The sequence below is a fragment of the Mastigoproctus giganteus genome, chromosome 4, assembly GCF_048544385.1.
Source record: "Mastigoproctus giganteus isolate SK-2022 chromosome 4, ASM4854438v1, whole genome shotgun sequence".
NCBI classification, from domain to species: Eukaryota; Metazoa; Arthropoda; class Arachnida; order Uropygi; family Thelyphonidae; genus Mastigoproctus; species Mastigoproctus giganteus.
Window position 1 is genome coordinate 213,869,910 of NC_143578.1, and position 18,395 is coordinate 213,888,304.

General features: G+C 36.8%; 1 long non-coding RNA gene across 1 annotated transcript in view; it reads left to right on the forward strand.

The window, feature by feature from the left end:
• The window catches only part of LOC150087393 (uncharacterized), a 34,819-nt gene extending 18,080 nt beyond the window's left edge, over positions 1-16,739 (forward strand). The window contains exons 2-3 of the long non-coding RNA XR_016546880.1: positions 16,529-16,555; positions 16,689-16,739. This is a non-coding gene — a long non-coding RNA (uncharacterized LOC150087393). The remainder of the gene's footprint in view (positions 1-16,528; positions 16,556-16,688) is intronic.
• The last annotated feature ends 1,656 nt before the right edge of the window (positions 16,740-18,395 follow it).

Here is an 18,395-nt window from a genome sequence, read left to right on the forward strand (position 1 = left end):
AACTCTTTCGAGAAGATTCGCTGTTTTTCAAGCGTGGCCCCCCTAGACCCGAACAAAGCATTCGACATGTGTTCTCACCATTGTCTTATACAAAGGGACAATGAAGCCCTTTTCCTTTCTTCCAAACGTCTTCTCTATCACAGACAGGACACCCTTTGCTTTCCTAGCTGCCTGTTTACACTCAGTGAAAAATTTCGTCTGACTGAACCTTAACCTCTAAGTCTTCTTTTCCCTCCTAGACCACTTTTAACTCCGCTCTTCTTAGATCGTAAGCACTTCCTAGATTTCTGTTCCAAGAATGTGCGTTCAGCCACACTGGTGTTTTCTACGGGCACTGATGCAACTAGCAAACCCCAGTTTCTCCCTTTTCAGTTTCTCTTTCCTTGAGAAACGTTTGTGCCGCTAATGTGGGTTTAAAATTTCTTTAAAATTCAATTTAACTTTTGTGAGTTTAAAATCTGTGCGATAGGTTATTTAGTCCTATTTTAATTTTGGACTTCGTCACGTCATTACCTTTATCAGATCAGATAAAGGTGATCAGAAGTGACACTGCATATTTTTGTTCCTCCAGGCTGGGACCTGGAACGGTGGGTAGAAACGTAACTCCCAATAAATGAAGTTTCGTTGAAATGAAGAGGCGAATTTGCCTACTGCATTTAGGCAATGCGTTTGACTTGATGCTGACTCATGATGAAGTGGAAGTCAGTGCTTTTCAAATTGCTTTTTTTTTTTTTTTTTTTTTTCACAGCAAACCCTTTTGCAAGTCTAATTTTTCGACAGAATTCCAATATCTCTAAAAACAGTAATACATTCAGCAAACAAGTTAAAAAAAAAAAAACCCAACAGGACATTTGCAGGACCTTCGAAGTCCTTTTGCTGAAGTGAAGACTGAGGTGAAAATCGCTGTTGTGGACAGTTCTCAATGTTGGATTTTTCTTGAGACAGAAACAAAATTAGAGAGCAGCGCTCTATTCCTCGCGTGTCGCGTACATTATTAAGTGGCGAAACTGAATAGGTATAAACTTGACCAGCCGCCAAGGTCACACCGTGTGCAGGAGTCAATTGCGCAGTTGCTGTGTGATTGGTTTGGTCTTAAAATCCGCAGCCTAAGTAGAAATAGCAAGCAGTACGGTTGTTCATGAAAAATTATGATCATTCTTTATTGAACAGCCCTCCTAGGTTTTACTAGGCATATCATAACCCTTAGCATTGTTGCTATTATTGGACATTGCATCAGGCATGCGTGTAAAATTTTCGCTGATTTACAATGATTGCAATAAAGATATTATACTTTAAGACATTATATTTAGGAATCCCCAGAAATCCAAAGAAGAAAAATTATTTCAGTATTGGCTTGAATTAGCGACCAGGTCCTTGTAGCGATCTAAAGCGACTTTTGAAGGTTTGATGGTAATCATAATACACGCTAAAGAATCTCGCAAAAGTATGGATGTTTTACTGACTTATCAACGGATTTGGTGAATGACATTGTGCTCATTCGGAATTACACGAGCTTGTCTTCACGGGGTGTTAAGCTTCGATGCAGCTCGGGCTGTGCGTTATCATAATCATATGTTGTCTGTAATTGCGTGTGTTCGCTGGTTGCTGGCCGAAAAATCTGAATCATTTAGAGAAAAAAAAAAATGCAATCATCGCCTGAGACCCACTAACTCGACCTTTTTTATGGGATTTTTTTACAGGTTTCTAACTCGTACTTTTTTTTTATCCTGTATGAAAAAAGGTTAGTGATTACAACCACTATGGTACAGCGAGGGTTTGGGTCTACAGTAGTTGGCTTATTATATTGTACATACAAACGGGAACACATTAGAGAGCAGCAGAGCTGTCAAAGATTGGTGTTACCATTTCGCAACTCACCATCCAGAAATCTCTGCGTTAACCGTAGGCTACATTGTCAGTTAGGAGAACAAGAGTTTTGCAAAGAGAACGTTTGAAACTTTTTAAATTAAATATCAGTGGTATCACTTCTTCTTAAGGGTAATTGTATTCAGACTTGAAGTTCTCTATGCAGTACAGACAGACTGCCGGTATAGCTCATTTCATGGGTTTTAAGATATTTTGATTTGCTGGCCAACCCTTTGTCTGTGCAGTCGTTCGTTACACTCATCACTTTTTTTTTTGCGTTTTTATTAACAAGAGGCCCCTAGCCAGAAACTGACAAATCCGCTATATACATACAGATGATATACAGATTCAAAGTCATTTGAATTACAATGTACAATATGAATTACAGCAATAGTAATCCTTGCTATCATGTTAACAAATTTTGTAATCTTTTCAAATCGAAAATTGATATGGGTGTCAAATCTAAGACTTCTGTCAATGAAGAATCCAAGATATTTAATATTCTTAATGGACTTTAAACTTTCGCAACCAGTCAGCACACGAGGTTCTCTACGAATTGATAGGTTCCCCTTTAGCAATAATATTTTTGTTTTTTACTGAGATATTTGTTAATTTACACCGGAAGTTACACCAAGCATTCAGATCTTTTATTATTTCATTAGATCGTTGTTCAATTTGTGGCCGTGAAGAGAATTCAACTAAGATTACCAAGTCAGCCGCATATATAATCATATGAACACGAATATATATTCGTTTTGTAACCAATCCTCTAATACCAATTTCCCAATTAGTGGCACAAAAACAGATCCCTGCGGACATCCTCGAACAGCAGAACTAGTTACCGAATTCCAACTAGATTTAACTGTAAAAGATCTTAAAATAATCCACTATGACACTATAAAGCTGATGGGAGCATTTTGCGAAGCGAAGCATCAATAACACTGTCCCAAAAGATATCAAAAGCCCCTCCAAAATCAACGAAAATGCCAAGAACACGTTTTGCATTTGAGTCTCTAATCAATTTAACCAAAGTTTTTAAAGCATCCTCTGTACCATAATCAAGAGTAAAGCCACATTGCTTATTTGAGAACCCCAAATTTTCTTGCATATATTGCAATATTCGCTGTGAAAGCATGCGTTCATAGACCTTGCCCAAACCCGGAAGAATAGCAATTGGACGATAAGAAGGGGGCTCAGATTTGGGTTTTTCCGATGACTTCAAAATGATCTTAAGAAGATCATCCTTCCAAGGCGAGGAAAAAATTCCTTCAAGTAGGCATTTGTTGAAAACAAGAAAAAGATGCTCAGGAAACAGTTTGAAGAAACGCTTAATAACTTCCTCTTCAATGAGGTCCATTCCAAGGACACCTGTTATTACGAATTTTGCTAATAGCTGAATTATCTTCCATTGAAAAAGGTTCCTCTTGAATATCGCTAACACAACCACAATCTAAGCAATCAGTATTATCAGAATGCGCCATCTCATCCATATGATGATGAGATCCATTGACTAGGTGATAAAGAATAAGATTAATACTGTCCAGCCAATCTACAGTTTCAGAGTCTCCACAACGCATAGAACTGATCACATCCTCAGTGGCCTTAATTTGTGCATACACAGCTTATAAACCCCGTGGATCCTCATTTCCAGTTATTTGCATTAAGTTTTTCCATGCGTCAAATTTCCTTTTAGTTATTAAAAGGGTGTATTTTTTTTTATCAATTGATACTCAGTTTTCAACCTTGCAGTAGATTCTTTACTATCCCACAATTTCTGACGTTGGAACATCTTACGAGCCCTGCTGACTCTCTCCAGAGATCAGCAAGATCAGACGACCGTCATTGCACCGCAACATGTTTATTTTGCTTTTAGTTCATTGACTCCCTCGCGGCATCAAACAACTGTTGTGATAACTGTACAAAATAAAATGCATTAATCTTACCAACTCAGCTAACGACATTTCACCAAAAATTGTCCTAACAAATCCGTCAAACTTACCCCAGTCAGCGTGCTTAATCGCAGATCTTCGAGTTGTAACGAATGAGGCTCAATAAATCTACTTCTAGCACAGCCTAAGTTGAAAGTAATCGCTCTGTATCCAATATAGTTTAACTTGGCAATTAGATATGAAATTGAAGGCCGTACTATTGGCTAATGTTAACATCTATGTTAGACTCACCATTAATAGTCCAAAACCAGGTTTAGTAATGATCTCAAGTTTAGAGAAGGATATTAGCTCTTCCGATAACCTGCCTCTGGCATCCATAAATCTAGAATGCCATAAAAGATTTTTAGCATTTGAGTCCAAACAGATAATCAGTTTTCTGCCTTTCAATCTGAATAATTCCCCTTACAAATAGCTAAGAGAGCAATGAATGTCCGCATCAGGCTGACAGTACATAGATATAATTAAAACATTTCCCCAACTAGCTTCAATACTAACACAGATTTCATGCGAAGTACATAAGGAATCAATTCTGGTCACAACCAGATCAGAGCTGAAAATGAGTAAAGTATCCCTCAGTTTGTCACAGTTCTTTGAGACAATTCCAATAGAGTTGGGATATCCAGTTAGCTGAACTCTATAAACATAATTTCCTGAACACAAACAATATCAATCCTTGCGAAAGTTCACAAATTAATCTTACTTCAACTGCATTAATTTGGAGAACCTTGAGTTAACCTTACATATTATTTCCATGGATAAGAGTGCTATTGCTCATTACAATAAAGCGCAGAATACGTTCTTTCCTTAGTAATGTTCAGTGCAAATATGTATTCAGGACACTTCTTATCTCTAACCGAATGAGCAGCACGCCTATTTTTCGCACTAGAATTGGAACAACACTGAAGTTTGGTTTTATTTTTACAGAATTTAAAATTATGCCCACTCATACCACAATGACTGCAAACTGGCCTGTCACTTCTACATGTCTTACTTAGTAGTGTGCCCGTAGCTCTGAAGATTATAGCATATAGTTACCAAATGAAATTCGTTAAACCTGTAGGACATCAATCCAATAAAGATTCTTTTTTGCTTATCAAGAAAAATTTTAACTCTATAGGATATTTCCAAGATACAGTTATTTTCATTCTTGTTTTTGTTTTCATTACAGAAACGTATTTTCAATTCGTCGCTGACATCATCTCTGCATAGACCCATATGTATTAGGTTTCTTTTATATAATTCATTAAGTAGATCTTCTTTATTTATGTCCTTCATTACATCATGCAATATTCTTTTAAAACCAGGTTTATTAGGTTTAGTGATATTCAACCTCAATTTCTTTATGATGTCATTGTCCTAATAACCTCAAGCTCCTTGTTAGACTCGGTCTCAATCGCAATACCCTTGTCAGGTAGTCTTCGAATTCTTGTAATTCGTACCCTTTTAAGCGATTTTTCCATGATTATAGAGACCTCGTTTTCTACATTCATGTTAGCCTTAAGTTTAGAATCATGCTCAGGCCTCATCAGAAGTATATTATTAGAACTAACACTATTTCTAAGCCCATTACTCTGCTTTGCATAGCTCTCATAATTAGTTATGTTATTCTTCCAATTTTCATTTTTAACACCATTTTTAACAACCTCACTGTATAGCTTCTCAGTAAAGCTCAAACATCCTGTAATTATTGCTGTATTCAGTTAGTGACCCCCCCCCCCTAAACATCTACTGTATTTATAACCCCTATCATTGTCGTTGTTATGGGTATTATTGCATCGGGCATCCATGTAACTATCCATTGCCTGCAACAAAGATATTATATATTTCTTTCTTTCAAGAGTTCATTATCTATTCCCAATTTAAAGCCGAACCTTTCCAGATAACCTGTTTTGCCAATATTTGAGAGATAGCATCATGATTGATTCCATGTTCTTTAGCAAACAAAAATTGCTCCAACTTTATTCTCATACACGTAATGACAACATTGATTGGGTCATTATGGAAAGGTTGTGACCGATTTACAGAATTATACTGATGTTTGTCAGCGCTAATGTTGACAGAATTATTAAAATTGCCAAAATCTCAACTGGATTCGTATATTTACTGTTAATGTTTAAGTCCATTTTGATATTCCTGTTGACTTGTTGCATACTTCATTTCATCAATTAATCGGAGTTTTCTTACGTATATTGCTCCTCCTTTTACTTTTAACCGAAGTAAGAGTGCTCACAGAGTTCTCTTCTTCGTCACGGTTTAAACACGTCTACATATAATTCTTGTCGTAATATAATTCTCAGGGTTTCTGATTCTTGAGTAAGCTGAGCTGTCGACATCCAAGTCATATTCCAAGGCCCTGCCAAAAGCAGCCATAGCCCAATCAACAATACATTATTCAACAGAAAGAGGGTCATGTTGCTCAATACTGTTCAATTTGGCCCCTTCAGTCCTCAGCTTATTACCTTGCTTTAAGACTTTCTTAAATATCTTATGGGAACCTTTACTATCAGAATTTGAATACCCGTCACTGTCTTCCACAAGTTCGTTAAAAACCCCATTCACTGTATTTACCTCATCATTACTTGTTTCTTGATATTGTTGACTTCGCTTTTCTCGATGTTGTTACTGCTGTTATTGTTGATGACTTCGCTTTTCGTGATCTGGCTTATTCCAAAATTCTGATTATTTTTCTAAAGAAAACTATCACCTTCATTGTTTTGTTCAGTGTTATTGCTTTTCGATTATCTGGTATCTCGGCCATTACTCGGCCATTTCGATTATCTGGTATCTCGGCCATTACTAAAAAAAAACACCTAATTTTAATCTAACTCTATCTGGACAAAGTTGTACCGTGTGGTTAACCGGTGTCCCAACTAATCGGAATCCACTGTAGTATAATTTCCCAAGTAAATTCCACATCAGTACATTGTGAACACTACCACCTACTGGTTCTTTTGTCTGCATATGTTGCTTTCTCTCGTTGCTTCTCTAACATTCTGGTTTGGAAAACAGTCATCCAATAAATCCACAAGTTTTGCTACTGAGTGAGTTCTCAATCCACAAGTTCGAGATAATATTTGGACAGTTAAAATCTCCAATAAGATATTCTGATTTACTGGCCGACTCTTTGTCTGTACAATCGTTTGTTATACTCATCAATTTTTTTTTACATTTTTATTAATAAGCGACCCCTAGCCAGAAACTGGCAAATCCGCTATATACATACATATTATATATAGATGTATACCGTTTGAAAGTCATATGAATTACAGTGTCATAAAGTGGGCCGGGGGAATTCAGTTAATCAGTCTCAATCAACAGATATCATGTCCAGACAATAAATCACATGACATTAGAATTAATCAGAAATACAAATTGCGGCACAATGCACTACAAGACAATCCCATGGCACATGGGCCATATGACATGAATAAGACCAAACGTGACACAAGGAGCCACTGATCTTACGAAGTCAACATGAGATTAATATAAATAACAGTATTGTCACAAGAACTACATAAATTGTCCAATAAGTCTATCCTGTTTACAAAGGAACACAATGATCAATAACTACAAGATCAATTACGCAGTTTATTTCAGCATCGTAAACTCAAGTTCCTCAAGTTCAAGCAGCACTGATCTTGTCTGGAATAATTTCTTAGAAAATTTTGAAAAGCCTGAAAATCTTGCCCAGTCTTAATTAATTTAACCGCACTGCCCTCAGTCAGTTCAGCAAAATTAGGACTAGCAAATAAAAATCCTTTCTGATATCCCAGTACTCATGACAATAATATAAAACATGACTCCATGTCTTCAGAGCCTTACAGTGGTACTGCGACCTTTGTAAAACATCCAGCTGATTCAGCTTTGCTTGAATGAGCCATGACCGATTAATAAAAACATAGTTTGTACTTTGTAGATTAGGCACCAACCATATTTATAGCAGAACATCAACAACAGAGGGGAAGAACCTATGAGTTATTTCACCTTTATTTGAGTTAGCCCGCCTATGATTCCAAAGGATCATTAAGATATCTAAGATTCGCTTGGCCTCATTCTTAGGATCATTAGCCAAATCCAACTCAAGATCACGAATAATTAAAGGCGTTCCACGCCGAATGTTGAAAGTCATTGCGCTGTAAATCAGAAAGAGGTCAAGGGCATTTTCGTTGTGACAATCTGAAACGCATCAGTGGAGACAGTTTTACAAACTAGAGCCATCTTCAGGAGCATCATTCTCTGAATGGAATTCTTACATTTAAAAAAAAAAAAATAACACTGTATATACAAGCTGAGATACGATAAGAAACAATAGGAAGGAAAACAGTCATAAAGAAGAGATAGCGCCCTACCTCTAATACTCCAATCCTTCCCAGTAATCCTTGCTATCATGTTAACAAATTTTGCAAACTTTTCAGATAGAAAATTGATATGGGTCTCAAATCTAAGACCTCTGCCAATGAAGACTCCAAGAGCTTTATTATTCTTAACGGATTTTAAACTTTCACAACCAGTCAGCACATACGAACAGATAGGTTCCCCTTTACCTAGATATTATTTAATTTATGGAAGTCACACCAGCATTTAGTTCTTTTATTATTTCATTAGATCGTTGTTCAACTTGTAGCCGTGAAGAGCCTTCAACTAAGATTACTAGGTTATCTGCAATCATATGTACATGAATACAAGAGGATTGTATTCCTTCCGTATACAATCCTCTAATACCAATTTCCACATAAGTGGCCCAAAAACAGACTTCTGCGGATATCCTCGAATAGCAGAACTAGTTACCGAATTCCAACTAGACTTAACGGTAAAAGATCTTAACTTAAAATAATCCACTATGACACTATAAAGCTGATGGGAGCATTTTGCGAGGCGAAGCATCAATAACACATTGTCCCAAGAAATATTATCAAAAGCCCCTTCAAAATTAATGAAAATTCCAAGAACATATTTAGCATTTCAATCTCTAATCAATTTCACTAAAGATTTTAATGCATCCTCTGTATCACGACCAGGAGTAAAGCCATATTATTTATTTGAGAGCCACAAATTTTCTTGCATATATTGCAATATTCGCTGTGAAAGCATGCATTCATAGACCTTGCCAAACCTGAAAGAAGAGTAGAAGGCTCAGATTTAGGTTTTTCTGGTGACTTCAAAATGATCTTAAGCAGAGCATCCTTCCAAGGCGAGGGAAAAATTCCTTCAGGAAGACATTTGTTGAAAACAAGAAGATTCTCAGGAAAAAACAGTTTGAAGAAACGCTTAATAACTTCTCCTGCAATGAGGTCCCTACCAGGACACCTGTTTTTTCAATGGAATCTTACCTGAGATAAGATTTTCCATTGAAAAGGTTCCTCTTGAATATCGCTAACACAACCACAATCTTACCGATCATCATATGGATAAGGTGATCTTACCATAGTATGACATTAATACTTATCCATAGTATGACATTAATACTGCCCAGCCAATCTAGAGTTTTTGCCTCCACAACGCATAGAACTTATCACATTCCAGATGGCTTTAATTTGTGCAAACACAGCTTATAAATAATATCCCATGGATCCTCATTACCTGTTGTTTGCACTGTTTTTACATGCATCAAATTTCCTTTTAGCTATTAAACGTATTAAACCTTTTAGCTAGAAAACTATTAAACGGGTTTTCTTTTGATCAATTGATACTGAATTTTCAACCTTGTAATGGATTCCTTGTTATCCCACAATTTATGATACTGGAACTTGTTATGCGCCTTGTTGACCTCGCTCCGAAAATCAGTAAGATCAGAGGTCCACCATTGCGCATTTATTTTGCTTTAATTTCATTTACTCCCTCGAGGCATCAAACAACTTCTGTTGTAATAACTGAACCAAATCAAATGTATTAATCCTATCCAACTCAGCTAACGACATTTCACCGAAAAGTGTCTTAACAAATCTGTCAAACGTACCCCAGTCAGTGTGCTTGATCACAAATCTTCGAAGTTGTAACGAATGAGACTGAATAAATCTACTTCTAGCACAGCCTAAGTTGAAAATCGCTGTTAATCTTATCTGGTTTAACTTGCCCATTAGATATGAAATTGAAGGCCCTACTATTGGCTAACGTTACATTTCATATTAGACTCACCATTAGTAGTCCAAAATGTCGGTTCATAACCAGACTTATTATTGATCTGAAGTTTAGACGAGGATATCAGCTCTTCCAATGACCTGCCTCTGGCATTCGTAAATCTAGAATGCCATAAAAGATTTTTAGCATTTAAATCCAGACAGAAAATCACTTTTCTGCCTTTCAAACGAAATAACGCCTCTTCCAAATAGCTAAGAGATCAATGAAGGTCCGCATCATGCTGACAGTACATAGATATAATGAAAAATTTTCCCCAAATAGCTTCAATCAATGCCAACACAGACTGCATGCATTGTACATAAGGAATCAATTCTGGTCACAACCAGATCAGAGCTGAAAATTAGTATAGCAGCCTTTAGTTTGTCACAGTTCTTTGAGAAAATTCTAATAGAGTTGGGATATCCAGTTAGGGCCCATCACATCTATATGTCTCAGAAGTGTGCCCATACCTGTAACAATTATAACAAAAAAGTAACTAAAGGAAATTCGTTAAACTTGTAGGACAACAGTCCAATAAAGATTCGTGTTTGTGTATCAAGAAACTTTTTAATTCTACACGATATTTCCAAGGTCGATTAAATTCCATTTTTGTGTGCATTAGAAAACCGTATTTTCACCTCATCATTGACAACATTTCTGCATAGATACATAAGTATTATGTTTCTTTCACATAACTCATTAAGTAATCTTTATTTATATCGTTAATTACATCATATATAAATTATTTTCAAACCAGGTTTCTTAGGCCTCTTGATATTCAATGTCAATTTCTTTATGAGGTCATTTGTCCTAATATCCTCGAGCTCCTTGTTATACTCAGTCTCAATCCCAATACCCTTGTCAGGTAGTCTTCGCATTCACTTAATTCCTACCCTTTTAAGCGAATTTTCCATGGTTTTGAGACCGCCTTTCGTACATCCATGGTAGACTTAAGTTTAAAACCGTGCTTAGGCCTCATCAGAAGTACATTATTAGAACGAATTATTTCAAAGCCCGTTATTCTGATTGCACAGCTGCCATAATTAGTTACGTTATACTTCCAATTTTCCTTTTAACGCCATTTTTAACAACCTCACTGTATAGCTTGCCAGTACAACGCAAACTCCTAATTACTGCTATGTATTCAGGTAGTGACCCCTCTAAACATCTATTTCTCTCTTTCAAGAGTTTATTATCTATTCCCAATATCAAGGCCAAACTTTCCAGATAACCCCATCTAGCCAATATTTGAGAGATACCATCAATATTGATTCCATGTTCTTTAACAAACAAAAACTCCTCTAACTTTATTCTCATACATGCAATGACAACATTGATTGGTTCATTACGGAAATCGTTAAGCGCTTGTTTCTACTTATTTTGGTTATTCAGTCCATCGCTATCAAACAACTGTGAATCTATTAAATTTGTTTCATAATCCAGTTCATTTTCTACTAAAATCTTGCGACATATCCAGCAGCGTGTGAGGCATACTGATGTTTTTCAGTGCCAATGTTGACAGAATTGTAAAAATTGTCAATATTCTAAACTGGATTCGTATATTTACTGTCAATGTTTATGTCCATTTCTCTATTCTTGTTGACTTGTCTCATTTCTTCACCATTATCCTTAAATACCTCTACTTCATTTAATACATTATTTAGATGACCCGGCTAGCAGGGTGGGTAAAGTGCCTGCCTGGCAACCCAAAGGTCGCGGGTTCGATTCCCGCCTCGGGTTTGGATATCACGATGGTGCCGCATTATTCGGATGGATCTCACGGCCACGATGCACAGAGGAAGCAGGAAAAAACTGGCTCCTTCGTGTATTGCTCACATCACACGAAAAAAAAAAAAAACTGTAGAAGGAGTGCCCATAGAGCTCTCTCCTTCGTCACGATAAACAGGTGTACCACTTCTTGTCATAATACAGTTCTCAGGGGTTCTGCTTCTGGAGGAATGTGATTTGGATGTCAACATCCAAATCACATTCCATGGCCCTGCCAGAAGCAGCCATAGCCCAGTCAACACTGCATTGTTCAACAGAAGGAGGGTCATGTTGCTTAATACTGTCAAATTTGGCCCCTTCAGTCTTTAGCTTATTACCTTGCATTGAGACCTTCTTAAATACCTTATGGGAACCCTTACTATTAGAATCTGAAAACCCGTCACTGTCTTCCTGAGGTTCGCTAAAAAACCCATTCACTGTATTTACCTCATCATTCCATACAAAAGGCTCAATCATGGGGAGTTCTTGAGTGGATTTCCTATTTGTTTTGTTACCGTCACCTGACGCAGTATCTTTGCTGGAACTCATTTTATTCATTAACGAGCTTATTAATCAAAATTCAATTATAATACGCAGTGCCGCTACAATTTCCAAAAATGACTTCTTTTGAGTTTAAATCTGAGGAAATATCGCTAAACTCAAAAGAAGTCATTTTTGGAAATTGTAGCGGCACTGCGTATTATAATTGAATTTTGATTAATAAGCTCGTTAATGAACATTCCTCCACACTGAGGAAAGTTGCCACTGACGCAGTCAGTGGCAACTTTCCTTAATAAAGGTTCCTCAATCTCCAAAACATCAGGATTTTAAATTATAGCCAGAAGTATTTACGCTCTGCTGCAGGATAGGCAAACAATCAACTGACCATTAGAATGAGAAACGTTCCAACTGTCAAAATGAACTCATGTCTATAAGTATTTAAATACTACCGTAGATCTTGAAAAAAAAAAACCTTTAACCCTAGTACAACATAATTCATTAACAAAGATGATCAAGGAAATCAAATAACTCTTCTCAATACCATATTTTCAACATAAAATTCAGGAGCACATAATGACCGCCTTTAGCATAGACAGCAGCCAGTTGCGCCACCTCAGTGCAATTCGTCAACTACGTCGAGAACTACGGAGCTGCATTTCAGTGCAACTCCACAGCGATAACCAGTTCTGGTTTTGCTTTGCACCTCGCACTAATGCTCGAACGTGCCGATTCTGGAATATGAGGTTTCGCTCTTTGTTACCTTTCGCAGATGAGGTCTTCCTTTTAGATTCCCATGCAGACATGACCTTGGAAACTGTTCCTCGTGAAACACTAATGAGTTCAGCTGTTTTAATGACCAAAATTCCTTCCGAACACTCTCCAACAATCTTACCCCTTTCAAAATCGTTAAGGTATTTTCTTAGCATGATAGCAATAATTACATGCAGTTAGGCTGGGTTTGCCTTTATAGATATGACGCTAAGCATGCTGGGATGTTTTTTGCATATTTCATGCCTTCGTGAGTGGCAACTTGACGCCGCTGTTTAGCTTAAGCTTTCCGCAACTTTGGTGTTTCATTTTTTTTTTGGGGGGGGGCATTATTGTAGTTCTCAAAGAGGAGCAAGAAGAGCACATATTATAATCATAGTATAGGTTCCTAGTACAATTTTCGGCAGCTTTATTGCTCTAGTCTGTGGCATGATTTTAGTCTAACTTTAATTTAAAAATAACACACTATAAATAATTTATAGTTTATGAATCTAATAAAACAACGTAATATTAATTGCGCTTATAGTGTAAGAATGATAATATTCTTATATCGACACAACACAATGGTGGCAGAAGTCGACTTGGGTTTCGAAGGCCAAGCAAAGAACGAATTCCCCAACCTCATGAGATAAACGCAACAAATGACCACTCTGCTAATTTCAAAATTTAATCATATTCGTAGAGTGGTAAAAGATAACAAAAAACAAGTTTTAAGCAATAGAGTTCCAGTGAGTAGCTCTCAAAAAGAGATACTCTCAGAAGCGCTTTGTTAAATCCTAGGATTTACCAGTTTGCGTTGGTAAAAGTCCGAAATATCCATATTTTTTAACCTAATTTCCTAAAGAGGTATGATTTTGATAACTTTTTTGTTGTTTCCGAATTAGCACTTCGAATAAACACCATGTTAGGTAATATGCATGAACATTTCTTTCTGAAACATTTTCGTGTGCAATTGCATCCTCCAGGAAGAGAGAAGTCTCACAGCTCCTGTTTTACTGATTTCCTGGATACTACATCCTCAAAAAATTGTCAATAATAGTGCGAAATGGGAAGCAATGATAATTTACTGCTTCATTCGCTTTTCCAATATTTAAACAAAGGCATCGGGGGAATATGTATATCCTGCAAAATTACACGAGTACTCTCTATATTCTGAATAAAGTTTTCACTCATATCTGTTTATGTTTCTATGATTTCAATGTTTCTGTTTCTACACTACAAGCTGTGACAAAAACCTACAAAAAAATAATAATAAATAACATTACTATTTTGAGTTGTTGGTTTTTACAAATAGTCTTCGTCATCCTTTTGCCAAAAGCAACTTGCAACTAAAAATTAACCGTATCAGAGTGGTAAAAGTCGGAAAAAAGGGAGTGTTGAAATTTCGGGCTTTTTACCACCGAAAACAGGTAAATCCTGTATTTATCGTATACTGTATATATATATATATATATATATATATATATATATATATATATATATATATATACACACACTGAGTGATCAGTGAATTATGACCGCCCCTGTCAAAACTGAATGCAACCCGTTGACCACGTGAGGTAGGAGAGTGGGGGTTAGTCGACCTACGTAGCATAGATACGGTGTCAGTAGGTAGTAAAATTCATAGCTTGATGAGTAAAAGGAAGGATTTATCGGTCTTTGATAAAGGACAGATTGTGGGTACTCGACGAGCTGGTGCCTCAATTTCCCAAATGACTGAACTGGTGGGGTGTTCAAGAGCCGCCGTAGTTAAAGTGTACCTTTAACTATGGACTGGCGTCAAAGTGGTCAAACAACGATCCGACGGCAAAACTACAAAGGTCAGAGAAAGGTTGATGTTAGAAGTGAGCGCCGGGTCCGACGACTCGACTCGACTCGACTCGAACAGGCACAGCAGTGTTGAAGAGTTGACTACCCAATACAACATGGGCCAACCCGAAACAATATCTGTCATGACCATGCGTCGCACTCTCGTACGTATGGGCTATACCAGCAGATGACCCCTACCGCATCCTCTCCTAACCAAGGTTCATCGGCGTAAACGACTCACCTGGTGCAAAGAGCATGCAAGTTGGACGTTGGAAGACGGTGTGCTGGTCGAATGAGTCACGTTATTTACTCCACACCGTGGATGGTCGTGTATACGGATTGGGCGTCAACAAGATGAGGCTCTTCATCCATCATGCATGGTATCAAAAGTGCAGGCCGGTGGAGGCTGTTGTATGGTGCGGGAGATGTTTTACTGGCAGGAACTTGAATCCCTGGTGCATGTGGAACAACGTATCAGTGGTCTCCGCTATCGTCAACTGCTTGCTGACTGTGTACACCCCACTATGTTACACTTTTTCCCGAACGCCTTCCAAAATGACAATGCGCCGAGCCATCGGGCGCTAGTTGTGCAGGAATGGTTTGAGAAACAGTTGTGACTTCCAGCCTATCGCTTGGCCTCCGAACTCCACAGATATCAATCCCATAGAGCACTTGTGGGACACTATGGAAAGGCATATCAGGCATCTGGATACACCAATCACCTCCATACCTGCATTGCTGACCGCATTACACACACCTTGGTTGGCCATACCTCCCGACATCTCGTTAAATCAATGCCACGTCAGATAGCTGCTGTACTGAGGGCAAAAGGAGGACTTGCGAAGTATTAGGTAGGTGGTCATAATTCAGTGATCACTCAGTGTGTGTGTGTATATGACGTAGCCGAGTTGTCAGTAGCGTGAGTGCAGTAGACCGGGGTTCAATCCCGTGATTGCTAAATAAGATTAACGTTTGTATTGATTGGTTCACTAATCTGGTGGAGTTATATATATATATATATATATATATATATAAAATCGATTATTGAATTCTTTTTCATAGAAAGCATAGTAAAAATGTGGGAGAAGAACATGCGATAGTTTAACAGTTTTATATATTTGTGAGTTTCAAATAAAAGGCACCGTGGTCTGTCTCTTTTAGTTTTGGGCAATTTTTCGGTTGAACATTTTTGGCCAAATATTAAAAAAAAAAAAAAGTTTAATTTGTTATAAAAATTCGACTATACTATTTACACTTATTTTTAATTATAAATTTTTGTTTAATCAATATATATATATATTTTTTCAATATCAGCGAACAGTTACTGCTGCTACTCGATTTATTGTAAAAATTATCGCGTACTGAACCGAATATTGTGTAGCTTCTCCGCACGCTCTCCATCCGTTTTTGTTTTTTTTTTTCGCTTCAAAATAAACCCATGACGTTTTCATAAACTGAGAAGAGTTAACAACTCTCATTTTGAGTGAAAAAAAGAAAGAAAAAAGCAGTTTATTAGGCTAATTTTAGAAATTGTAAAATCGAAATGATAATACTTAGTTCAACTTTAAACATTTAAAATTTCGGCCCAAAAAAAAAAAAACAAACAGCCTAAATTAAAGAAATACGTGGAACTGAGCCCCAGTTGTCTTTTAATTGAAGCGCATTGCACGTGAGACTAATTTTTGTAATGAAACTTTTAAAATTTTATTTGTTTGTTTAGTTATTTATTTATTATTATTTTGTTTTTTCAGGAAAATAATGGGCAAACCGCAGACCCGGTAAGTACATTTAATTATTTAAAGCCTTTTAAAATTAGATTGTGATAATATCAGTTATTAATACTTTTAAAATGGTAAAAAATACTTTATATATTCAAATTAGGAAATTCTGATGGAATTTTATTTTTTGCAGGGGAAGCGAATCTTGAACCTGACGGTTACGCTGCCCGTCGATTTGGTAAGTAAGAATAATTTCTTATTTATAGCATTTTATGAAATTATTAATATTTATTTATTTATATACATGCTTCTCACACAGACCCTAAATAATGATGAGAACATTGAGAGTTACAGAATCAATATAAAACTAGAATTAAAATATATAAAAAAATAATTAATAAAAGAGTAAGGAGCAAATTCTTATAGATATTAAGTGTAAAATCAATGTTGTTGTAACTATTCAATACCTGAAGAAAACGAAACAGAGAACTAACAAGTAAGTGATGAGTACGAGGAACAGGCAGTGAGAAATTAGTTTTATGACGAGAATTCAAACGGGGTACAGCGAAATGTATTTGTTCAAGAAAAGATAACATATTTTATGATGTTGTCGACAAAAAGAGACCCATGGAGTTGTCGTCTAGAGTGAAAAGGAATGATTCTGAAGCGACCACAAAGGGCTCCATAATTTCGAGGGTGAAAGGCAATGTGATTTCGATAGCATAAGAATTTAATGAATTTAATTTGAATTCTCTCAAGTCTGTGAGGAAGATATTCCTGTTGTTGTGGGGACTACATAATATCACAATAATCAAAAATGGGAAGAATAAGCTGCTTGTGGAGAAGAATAATAACTTTGTCATCTTGAAAATGGAGGAAGAACGCTTAATTCATCCAAGAAGTTTGGAATTCTGAGATATTACGTGATCAACGTGGGAAGAGGGATGAATGTATCAGTACTTGCAATTAGAGAGTTTCCAATATAATAATCAGTAAGGACGATGTGGCTAACTGCACGATTCGAGCGAAAGCGACATAATTTTCATTTTAGCGAGTTCAAAAACAAGTTATTTTTATTGAGCCAGAGTGAGAGGGAATCAAGACTGGAGTTCATCACTGTCAGTTGAAGAACGAATAACTTTATAAATTTTAATATCATCTGCATACCGTTACCACTCAACATTAACGGAGTGAAATGAGGTTGACAGATCATTAGTATAAACAATAAACAAGAGCGGACCCAATGGTGAGCCTTGAGGAGCACCTTGCGAAACAGTAAACGGGTTTTTGAAGTACCATCAATTATTACGATAGTTTGCAATTTCTAAGTAGTGAATCAAGCAAATCTAGTAAAGGGAATCGTAGACCATAAGATTAGCATCAGTAAAGGGACATGATGCAAGGTAGCAAGCGTATATAGCATCAGTCAAAAAAAAAAAAAAAAAACCCTTGTTTCACCCATCCACTCCCTCCAAGCGTCTGTCTAGTTCTGCCTTGAATCTATTTAAGCTATCAAATTCTACAACGACAGATGGAAGTTTGTTCCAGTAATCAACCACACCCTGGCTAAAGGCAAACTTCTGCATATCTATCCTACAACCGTCTTTCCACAATTTGTATTTATGCCCTCTCGGGCGATTATTCTGAGAAAGAGGAAGAATCCCATCAGCATTGAGCATGCTCAAACCATTCAAGGCTTTATACACCTCAATCAGATCACCTCGCAGGTGCCTAGTCTCCAAATACTGTAATCTGCAAAACTTAAGCCTTTCTTCGTAAGAGCAACCCTTTTTCCATTCATTAATCTTGTTGCCCTTCTCTGTACTCCTTCCAACAGCTCTACATCCTTCTTAAAATGAGGCCTTAAGGCACATACGCTACATATTTACTGTAAGTGTAT